Source organism: Thermobia domestica, chromosome 18 (genome assembly GCF_964235325.1).
Source record: "Thermobia domestica chromosome 18, izTheDome1.hap1.1, whole genome shotgun sequence".
In the NCBI taxonomy this organism is placed as follows: domain Eukaryota; kingdom Metazoa; phylum Arthropoda; class Insecta; order Zygentoma; family Lepismatidae; genus Thermobia; species Thermobia domestica.
In genome coordinates this window covers 41,846,163-41,858,386 of record NC_137471.1, presented here as the reverse complement: position 1 = coordinate 41,858,386, position 12,224 = coordinate 41,846,163, and the positions used below count along the sequence as shown (strand labels likewise).

At 37.5% G+C, this 12,224-nt stretch overlaps 1 protein-coding gene across 2 annotated transcripts in view; it reads right to left on the bottom strand.

Moving 5' to 3' along the window:
- LOC145675990 (uncharacterized) overlaps positions 1-12,224 on the bottom strand; it is a 179,991-nt gene that overhangs the window by 137,033 nt on the left and 30,734 nt on the right. The window lies entirely within an intron of this gene.

The window sequence follows — 12,224 nt, the reverse complement described above, 5'->3', positions numbered from 1 at the left end:
CACCACGTGATTCTAATACGAGGCGTATTCGGAAAGAAAGTATCGTTTCGCATTCCCGCCGCTGCTGCGCTGCGATCGGTGTTCTGCACGGCATGCGCGCTAGTCGTCCTTGTTCGTCTGCTCGCAACTGACGACATTTTGGTTGCTCTGCGTAGTGTTGTCTGTTTACAATGCAAGTTTAAAATGTCTAAAACAACTGACGATCCCGCCGACTGTGAGATTCATTCAATAATTTGATTTTTAAACTCAAAGAATGTGAAACCGGCAGAAATTCATCGTCAAATTAAAGATGTTTATGTTGAAAACGCAATGACTGATGGAATGGTGAGAAAGTGGTTAAGGATGTTTAATGAGGGTCGAACGAATGTCCACGATGAGCCACGGAGTGGTCGGCTTTCTGTTGTTAACGATGGCTTGGTGAGAAAAATCGATGAAAAAATCCGTGAGAAAAGACGTTTCACTATGACAACGCTTTCAGGCGAATTCCCGATGAAGTGAAACTCGCTTTGCAGCAATGGTTCTAATCACTGGCGGCATCGTTCTATGAGAAAGGACTAGATAAGTTGATCCACCCCTACGACAAGTGCCTCAACAACAGTGGAAACTATGTGGAAAAGTTGTGTAAGATATGCTCTTTCTTGTGAATATATATATTTCAAATACGAGATGCCGAAATCGAGAAAAAATTGTATCAAAGGCGGTTAAAGAAATATTAGAGGAACTAGTACACGGCCTATCTAAATAACCAAGTTTCAGAGTTTGGACATATCAGCGCAACGGATTTTATAGAGGGAGCTGTGGTATAGGTTCCGCTCTTCCAAATCAATCTCTAAAATCATGTGGGCCGGTACAACCCAACCTTAAAACATATGTATTTAGATAGAGAGTGTACTAACTCCTCTAATAGTTCTTTAACCGCATTTGATATCTCTCATTAACATTTCGACCTAAGCAGCCTCGAAGTTACAATTTTCTCGATTTCGGCATCTCGTAACTTTGAAAGAACGCGTTTTTCGCCCTATGCTCATATGGACTTTTTTTTTATTGTTTAGGTGTGAGGATTTCACCAGTGAATTTTGGCTACATATTAAATGAACACCCTATATATATATTGACAAACAACAAAAGCTGGACAAAAAAAATGAGAGCAGTAAAAAATTCTTAGCAAACAAGTTTTATATATTTCCACAGCTATTCTTCAAGTTCCTGAAGTTTAAACGCCAGTTTTTACAGTTTGTTGGACCATCGCGACAAATGCTTTTCTTTTATTTTTTATTATTTTTTTTACTTGCTTCAGTTTTTCTACTAAAACTAATTGATGAAGGAAATAATTGAATGATAACGGTGACTGCGCGGAAATTTGAAAACCGCATGACCTGATCATATTTTAACGACAAAATATGGACGGGTTACAGGTACGGTGGTGCAAGCCACATTTGCTTTGTTTTCCATATATTAAACTGTACTGTAATAAATCGGGAATATAATAGCTGTTTCCTTTATCAGTAGAACTATCCTTGCCATCTCCTCACAATCGAACGGAGTTCAGACTTACGTTTTCTGTAAACAGATTGACTTATCTAGACCTGGTTTAAGACTTCCAAACTATGCTATGTATAAATGTTGAAACGTCTTAAGGAACAGGTTCGATCGTCCGTCCGTCTGTCGACAGGCATCAGAGCAAAAACAGTAGGAGATATCATGATGCTATTTTTTGCAATTAATTTAGCGTCCCATCTCCTCCGTTCACTCTATATTCAAACCGGAAGTGGTTCAAGTTAGTCATTTCCGGTTTCAAAGTTTATTGCCATAGAACGAAAAGGAAACATATAACGAGAAGCAGTATTTTGCAAACGATTCTGCGTCTCAAAGCAACATACCACGACTATCCCGAACACATCCAAAACCGGAAGCGATCCAGTTTCAATATTACTTCTGGTTTCAATACTGATTTCTATAGAGCAAAGATGGTAGTTGATATCGAGAGGTTTTCTGCAATCAATTCACCGTCCCAAGAATAGGCCCAACCTTCTCTATTGAAACTCTTATTCAAACCGGAAGTGGTTCAAATTAATCATTTCCGGTTTTAAAATTTATCGTCGTAGTAGAACATAGGAAAACAAGAACACTCCCCTACTCTCCACCTCTTTCTCGCCGCAAGAGGGGAAAGTAGGAATACCACCCCTGACAGGGAAGGAAACGTTTGAGACATTCATATCAGTATTGTTTAAAATCTAAATTTTCCACTTCACTACGCGCGCGCTTTCTGTCAATGTGAAGGAGTTTGCTGTTCCTTTTAGCTACTCTTAACCCACCCATGATTCACAACTTCAATTAATATGTTATTTTAAGAAAAGGATATAGCATTGTTTATGTATTTTATAGGACTAATAAATATTGATTTGACCATAACAGTTATTTATAAACCAAATTTATGCTGATTCTTTTATTTGACATATGTTCCCACTGTAAAGAAAGAAACAAAAATAGTTGTATATTCGATTGGACATCGAATACGTGGAATATCGCTGTGAAGATTGTATGAATTTAGCGTGTGTGAACTCTATAGTGTGTGAAAATACTGTTGTGCTTGTATATAGTAGAGATTGTATTAGTGGATGTATGTGTAATACATACAAAAATATATTTATTTATTTATTTGTAACGTGTTTTTAGTGTGCGTGTTAAGCAAGATTCTAGAATCTCTTCCAGTTCTGTGATAAAACATAAACGCGGAAAAGCTTTGAGAAGTGGTGAGAGGCCTGCGTTTTGAATGTGTTTTCTTTGAGAGAACATCATCCTCATTTAAAGGTAGAACAATTGGCCGACATGACTGCAAAACAGACAGGGGTGGGACAAGCAACTGTGTACAGAATCCGACGGGAGGCTAAATTTAATGAAAATAAACTGAAAAGTCAAAAAGACGCACAAAAGCACTTCCCTACTTGAAAAATACGACGATTTTACGAAGTCGGCTATTCGATCGAAGGTACATCAGTTCTTTTTCCGAAATGAGTTGCCAACGTTAGATACGTTAAATAAAATTGTCAGCAATAAACACCGATGATGACCTTCCATTTTTCTCTCGTGCAACTTTGCACAGACTATTAAAAGTTATTAAATTTAAATACGCGTTGCGCAACAGGAAAGGTTTCATAGTTGATAGGGATGATATTGTGATCTGGAGGAGAAAATATCTCCGCTATCTTCATGGAAAACTGCAGGCCAGTAGCCAGTCCAAAAATGTAAAGGGGGTCCGGTAGAATTTAGGGGGGATCCAATCACATTATAGTTCATCAACAACATATTATTGTTCATTTTCAAGTCTACAGTGAAAATTTTAGGGAAGCTAGTAAAAATTTAGGGGGGCCGGCCCCTAGACCCCCTTTGATACGGGCCTGAAAAGGAGTCGACACACTTTTTAGTTTTCTTGTCATATGTTGTTATATTATTGTTGCCATATGTTACGGAGGAATGGGGGCTCAGTGGTACATTATTTACTTCCGGTCCGGTCCTTGGTCATGTAAATTCGTGGCTAATGGCATTGTGTCAGTGAGTTTTCTCGGGGTTCTCCCTTTGCTGCCACTTTCCTCTTCCATCAATACTTCCTTATCATTCATTTTCCATTATCATAGTCTCCTTTAATCTATATGGCATACGTGCGAGACGTTAACTAAATATGTCCTTTCATTTTTTTCATGCATATGTTGGTGTATTAACAAAAAAGAAACCTGATAAAATCATCGTGCTGATACAATAAATTGTGTACAAGGTCCAACCCTGCCATCAGTTGTAATGCGCACTCGAGTAGCAGACATAGTCCGCTATTCCAACGCTTCTGCACACCCCCCGCTTTTTAAATTAATGAGCATACTTAAATTGAGTTGACAGTTACTTGTTAACCTGTTTTGGTTACTCTGTTTAATGTGTTAAGAACGAAGAAGTACGTACACGTTTACCTGAGAGTTTCAATCCGTTATTTACACACTGTTTTTTTTTTAAGTATCTACATAGCAGCGAATGGGGGCTTGTATTGCTAAAGAGAACAGCAACACAACCCCCGGCTCAAACTGTGTGTTCTGAAAACGATTCAGGGTCTCAAAAGAATGGTTCATTCCCGTTGTGCCTACTTCCCGTTCTGCCTACAGACCCTCCAGCACTTTGTAGAAAATATTTTTAATGATCTTATCTGTAGGCAGAACGGTAATTCCCGTTGTGCCTACTTCCCCTTGTGCCTACTCTTTCGAGACGGGGAATTATGTGCAGGGAGGAATTTTTGTAGGGAATATTTCTTTAGTATTTCTAAAAGCTTCTGTAAAAACAACCACCACCTCTACAAGTTTCATCATACATGGAAAATTGGTTGACTCAGTTGCAAGAATGTTAGACATTGTATGTGAAACAAACATTAAAAAAAAAAAAAAAAAAAAAAAAAAAAAAAAAAAAAAAAAGATCTAATATCAAGCAATTTCAGAACAAAATTTTATTTGGGTTTCCAGTAGTTTACCTCCAGCATGCTAAGACTTGCAGTACTAAGAAATGCCACAGTTCACATCCCCAAGACATGTCTGGCCAACTATTAAACAAACAACGCAAGAGGATGCATAAGGCGGCCTTTAAAAAGAGTGTTTGTCTCCATCATATCTCTTTCCTCGAATTGATTGATTCAGTTGCCAGTAACCCGTTTGACATTGTATCTGAAACGAACACGAAACAGACTTACTTCGGGCTAATATCAATTCATTTCACAACCGAATTTTAATCGGTTTTCCAGTAGTTTATCTCCAGCATACTAAGGCTTGCAGTACTAAAAAGTGCCACAATTCACATCCTCAAGACATGTTCGGCCATACATTAAACAAACAATGCAAGAGGATGCATAAGGCGGTCCTTTTGAAAAAAAAGAGCCTTTTCTTTTACATCACTGCTCCTTCTTTGGCATTACCTTAACAGGTAATTTGTCTTCTAACACGATTCTATACTACATGCAATGTTACATATACTTATATTGTCAATGTAAATACTACATATCGTCAATGTTAATACCATATATCGTTAATATAGCCAATATATTTAAAACATCTCACCATCACTGTTCTAAATGCAAACAGTATGCAACTGCATCTGTGTAAGCCACCAAGTCTATTACATGTGATTCCAGACGTGCCTTCAATGATTTTATTTTTTGTTCAATTCGCTTATATTTCAGCTTTGGTTCCTTCGGCTTTTTTCCTACCTCCAACATCAGCATACAAGCTTCATTCTCACTCTGTTCTTGCTGCAACAGCTGTACAAATGTAAAAATATTTGGATGTTCTCTTGTCAGTTTTCTGTTTAATCCGGTCTATTAATCCGGTATAAGAACCCTTCGTACGCGAGCACTTTCCCCCCGTATTTCGAACTGACAAATTCTGCCATTCTGTGCTGCTTACTATTCCTATTGATACTTATAAAGTGACAGATTAAAAATTTGAATTGAATTTTATACAGATTACTGTCTCGATCTCAGAACTTTCACTTTTCGAAGCCGTCAGGTGTTCTGAACGCTGATTGGCTACCGGTGAACACAGTAGCCAATCACCTTCAAGAGTACCAAACTGAAACAAAATCTTATAAATCCCTTTCCCTCCCCGATTATCTGACCTTTTGATTTGAGTTGAAACTCTACAAAAACATTCAATTATGATATTTGTATTTTGTATTCCTGCTATTTACATTGACAATATAAATATGAAAATAGAAGTATGTATGATATTATGGCATATAGTATAGAATCACGTATAGAAGACAAATCAGCTGATAAGGTGATGCCGAAAAAGTAATTTTAATGTAGGAGACTAAGACCCTTTCTTAAGGGCCCCCTTATGGAGACGGTGATGATGAGAAATGAATGAAATAGTGGAAAGTAGGAGAAAACGGTAGAACACCGAGAAAACCAACGCACACGGTGTTTGTCCACCACAAAGCTCACCTGGCTCGAGCTGGGATCGAACCATGGACCCCATGCACCAGAGGTGAACGCTCTACCCCTGAGCCATTGCGGTCCCATTTTTTTTCTTTTTTTACAATATAAGTACGACATATTGCGTGTAATACAGAATCATGTATAGAGGACAAAGCACCTGATCATATATAGAGGTGATGCCGGAAAAAGATCTGTGATGTAGAAGACAAAGGCTTTTTTTAGAAAAAGAAAAGAGACCGAATTATGCATCTTCTTGCATTGTTTGTTTAATATATGGCCAAATATATTTTGAGGATGTGAACTGTAGCACCTATTACGTACTGCGAGCCTTAGAATGTTGGAGATGAACTACTGGAAAACTGAATAAAATTTTGTTGTGAAATGACTTGATATTAGACCGAAATAAGTTTATTTTCTTGTAACTGAATCAATTAATTTTCCATTTCTCTGTAAGTATTAAAAAAACACATCTCTACTAAAGTAGACGTGAATAACGCTGCTAATAACAAAACTATACCTAGTCATTTTTTCTGAGAAGAGCAAGTAAGATAACATTTAAAATATATGATGAAATTTAAAGGAATAGTTATTCTTCTTACAGAATCTATTAGAATTACTAAAGAAAAAATCCCTAGAAAAGATCCCTCCCTGCACAGAATTCCCCGTCTCGAAAGAGTAGGCAGAACGGGAAGTAGGCACAACGGGAATTACCGTTCTGCCTACAGATAAGATCATTAAAAATATTTTCTACAAAGTGCTGGAGGGCCTGTAGGCATAACGGGAAGTAGGCACAACGGGAAGACACCCAAAAGAATATACCCCCGCAATAGTACCAAAACCGGAAATGGTTGAAATTCACTACTACTTCCGCTTACAATACTGATTTCCATAGAGCAAAAACATTAAGAGATATCGAGATATAATTTCTTGATGTTGATTCAGCTTCAAAGAGTAGGTTTTGTTCTATCTCCTCCCTTAACCCACTATTAAAGTTACGGAAGTGGTTAAAATTAACAATTTCTGGTTTCAACATTTATTGTCATAGAACAAAAATGCTAATAACGATAAGCGGTTTTCTTTAATCGATTTAAGGTCTTAAGAGTACATACCATCACAACCCGCAACACACTATCAAAACCGGAAGTGGGAGAAATTCCCTACTACTTACAGTTTCAATACTGCCTTCTGTAGAAAGAAGACGGTAAGGGATATTAACATTTATTTTTTTTAATCGATTCAGCTTCCCAAGATTAGGTTCAATCTCCTCCCTTAACCATCTTATTCAATCCGAATTGGTTTAAATGAACGATTTCCAGTTTTAACATTTATTGCCATAGAACATATTGCGGTACGACATAGCGAATAATGGCTTTCTGATTTAGATTCAGCATTCGCGAAACAGGTTCTATTTCTGGTTTTATTAATCTACTGCAACCAGTGGTTACAGATGTACTACTTCAAGTTTGAGTATTGATTTCACATAGTTTAGAAGTATATGGTTTCACAATGTGAAACGAAACTCACCTGTTTGTGTAGAAGTCTTTCTTTTTGAAAAAAAAAAGTTACACCACCGTAACTTTAATATCTCTACATACATCAGAATATAGCTTTTATGGGAACATTGAAAGTATTATTCTTCTCAGAATTGGCATTTGAGTATACTGAAGGTTTTCTTTTTATAGTAACAGTTATTGATCTAATGCAACACGTCCAGTAGAATATTCCTAGACTGCCTACAACTCGCACGCTACTTTTAGAATTACACAACTAACTAGTCCATTCTGTAAATTCTCCGCCACATGTGAAACGTTTTCACCATCGATTTGCCGCACATAGATGGTTGCTTTTTGGTAGATAGTTTTTCACAGATACTTATTCATTTAAGGTTCATTGTTACTTCATAGAATTCTTCTTGTCGGAAGTTCCTTATGCAACCATTACAAAGATCTCAAAAGTGAATAATTAATATTTTTTCCTTTCTATGAACCAGTTAAGAGTCATTTCAGACTTTGCCAGGCCGGGAGTGGGGGATAGAAGGGATAAGATTGTTCACTGCAGGCCCATATCCAAAGGGATCAAGGAAGCTGTGCCCCCTACATTTTTGGTGCTCCCCTAAAATATTCATGGTAGGCTTGCAAATGAACTATAATATGGTTAGATCGGCCCCCCTAACTTCTACCGCCCTCCCCCTACACTGTTGGGCTGGCTACCGTCCTGCTTCACCGACATAAGTTTCACTTTTTTTTTGTATTAGTACGCATACAATAAATTTATTAAGAAACGTGTTTCCAAACTTGGGGGAGAAAGTAATTGCTATAACCCTTCCCCTCCAAAATGAGTCTCTGGACTCAGTGTTCAAACGTAGTTTCTATTCCCGCCCAATAGTGGATTTAGAAAGTAAAAACTGGGGAGGGGGGCTACCAAAACCCAACTATGATAAGTATATCATGAGTTTATTATAAACTTTCAAAAATATATACCTAATAGCTTCAATTATTTTCATCACTCCAAAAACTGGGGCGGCCTAGCCCCCCCGGGCCCACTTATCACTCAGCCACTTCCATCTTCATCTTGATCCCCATATAGAAAAGAACAAAGGTATATTCTACAATTTTACAACACCTTACTTTTGTAAAAGGAAAGAATGAAAAACGCTTACCGGAAAATATTTGAGTTTAGCGTCCCTTTCAGCAGCAAGCCTAAGTGAGACGTGAACCTACAGCTTAACGTGGGATCCGAAACGCAAAAGATTCTGCTGGGAATCAAATCTGGGTCTCCTACGCCAAATGCTTAGCCACGAAGGAGCCCGTTGCTTATACAAAACTTTTTTTTTTTTTTTGCATTGGACATTTGTGGCGCATTTTAATACCTTTCATTTCCCAAAATATCAAACCATAATGGCTTCAGTTATTTAGTTTCACAGAAATTATTATCAAGGAATCCGCTCCCATATTTTTAAAACATTTTCTCTTTTTTCCACTCGCTGTTTCAATTTGTAATGTTAAAAAGGGATATGGTTACTTTATATTCTAATTTTTCGGACCAGATTTTCCATTTTGTAATCAATACTTCTCTTTTCGGCGTAATATTGTATAGATTCTTCGAGAAAAACTGGTGAGGTTTCGTCTAGCTGCTGTGTAATAATAATGGGCTGACGGCACTTGAGTGATAGCAACTGCAGTTTAGTCTTGGGAAGTAAAGTAATGGAAGTAACGCGTTACTTTTTAAGTAACGTTTCCTATTAACGCGTTACATTTTTCCTAAAGTAACTGTAACGGTAACGTGTTACAAATTTTTAATTAACGTACCTAGTTTGCGTTACATTTTTCGCGTTACATTTCTGTTGAGTAACTAGAATATATGTAATTTTTTTTTTTTTTTGGAAACAAATATTTTTTCCCTGTAAGCGTATGGCTATTGAGGATGCGTTACCCCCCCCCCTCCGAACGTGACCTAGGCGGCTACTCGGTAATTTTACTTTCGCCAGTTATAAATCATATTGTGAGCCAGTCGGGGTTTCCAGGTCTTTCTGCCAGGTCCAAGTCTATAACAGCGGAGTTCCAATACTCTGCACAAACCATCTTCGAAGCAGCTATTTCTTGCTAAAAATCCCCTTGTCTGGCAACACGTCTTTCCTTTTTTTCCTTTCCTTTAGACATCTTTTAAACAGCAGGCGGGGTCTTTGTTCCGAAACGCACCAAATACGCTCGAGCTTACGTTTACTCCGAGTTTTAATTGCTTTCGACTTTGCAGCGCATTGTGATTAGCCATCCACATTTAAATACATGGTCAGCGTATTCCAAGCGTATGCATGAGTAATAAAAAACGCTTTGCGAACGCTATGATTAGCCACGGTGTAAGTGATTTTTTCAGAACGGAACAATGGAGCATGAACTAGGTATATCAGTGACCGACACATAAAGAAACAGATAAGATCATAGTGACACTTGCTCTTTTAGGAAGATGAGGACAGCCTGGGAATCACGTGTACTGATTCCAAACACCTGGAAGAGTTTGTCGTAGATTTTGACAGCTCCAAATCAATACATTCAGTGAGTGAACTACGAGTGCAATGGTACCGATTGTCTATTTTACTTTAATTGCAATTGTTTTTATAAAGATGGAGAACGAAAATATTTTACCGTTCGAACATCTCAAAGAATACTTTTTCTTAAAAGCTGAGGATGATGGTGGGCAGAATTTAAAAGTAAAGTATCTGAAGTTTCCCGGCGGGAAATATCTATCAGCAACTTGGGTGCCATAATTAACGATATACAGTAAGGAGTTAATACGAATAAACTGTGTTCCGATGAGCAGGCCTACTTTATTACTAGAACATAGTTTTTTGGTGGTATGTAATATTGGAGTTATTTCAGATCAGTTTGCGTATCCTAGAGGGGCGGCGGTAATTTTGTTACCGGAAAATTCGTCACGGTAATTTTGTCACCAAAATATTACCATATAGGTAATTTTGTCACCGAATATTTTGTTACGATAATTTCATCACCAGTGTCTTTTAGAACACAATACAAGTACAATGAATGAACTCGAGAAAGTTTTTGACATTTCTTTCTTTAATCTTCAACTGAAGCAAAACTATGCAGCATAATCGAAATATTATTATTATTATTATTATTATTATTATTATTATTATTATTATTATTATTATTATTATTATTATTATTAAATAAAGAGTTACATATTTTAGATATCGTATTTGAGATAAGAGATAAAAGTTTCTAGTAATTCTATCATAGAAATATTATCATATAGGAAATTTTGTCTCGGTTATTTTTTCACCTTTCTTGAACTAAATAGAGGGAAAGCAAATGACCAAAACAGCTTACTTATTTTAATCAAAACTGGAAGACAATTCGGTTGGTATTGAACTCTGCAAAACTGAAATTTCGGGTACTCAGACGCAGGAGCAAGCACCAATAGAAGAAAATAGTGCCAGCTTCAGCAAATGTTAAAAGCACAGGCAACATGGGGAACTAATGGGTTTATATATCACTATTTACAAATATTAAGTTTCGGCAATATCAAAATTTCAGAACAGAAAATAGCAGACAGAAGGTGGCCCGCACAAATTGCAAATTCGAATGAAAACAGTACCAAAAATTTGTACCCAATATGTACCAATTTGTACCACAAAATTAGAATTTGTTCCCCTACCAATTTTGAGAAATTTCAATTTTTTATGGCGGGCCAGCTTGACGTCAAGCTGGCCCGCCCAACTTATTTTTCTTTCCAATTCGAACCAAAACAGTACCAAAAATCTGTACCCAATATGTACAATTTTGTACCACCAAAATTAGAATTTGTACGCTCATCATTTCGAAAAAATTGAATACTTGATGGCGGGCCAGCATGACATTAAGCTGGCCCGCACAATTTATTTTTCTTTCCAATTCAAACAAAAACGGTACCAAAATTTTTACCCAATATGTACCAACTTCTACCACTAAAATTAAAATTTGTACCCCGACCAATTTTTGATAGCGGGGCAACTTGACATCAAGCTAGCCCGCACAATACATATTTTTCTTCCCAAGTCGAACAAAATCGGTACCAAAAATCCGTACGCAATGTGTACCAATTTGTAACACCAAAATTACAATTTGTACGCTCACCAATTTCGAAAATATTGAGTTTTTGATAGCGGGCCAACATGACGACAAGCGGTACCCGATATGTACCAATTTGTACCACCAAAATTAAAATTTGTATCCCCACGAATTTAAGAAAATCCGAATTTTCGATGGCGGGCCAGCTTGACGTCAAATTGGCCCACACAATTTATTTTTCTTCCAAATTCGAACCAAGATGGTACTAAAAAATTGTACCGAATATGTACGAATTTGTAAGACCAAAATTAGAATTTGTACTCCTACCAATTTCAGAAAATTAGTGGCCCCGCGTAGCGTAGTCGTTAACGCTCTCCCCTTCGGTGCGAGCGGTCCCGGGTTCGATTACCGGTGGGGGCACTCGTCGAGAATGTGTTAAACGCCTTTTCAGGCCAGCCACCCTGAATGAGGTTTTCCTGAGTTTTCCTCATCACAGCAGGCAAATGCCGTGGTGGTGCCTAACTTATAGGTCCCAGGCCCTTCCTTCGCCAATTTTTTCTTCTTTCCCTTTTCCCGGATAGTGTGCTCGCCTACGGACGTCATCCCTCAAAACGAGACGGGCTAAATGGCTAAAGATGCCGAAAGCCCAAAAATCTATATCCTAAATCTGTAAATCCCTTCAGAAAATTAGA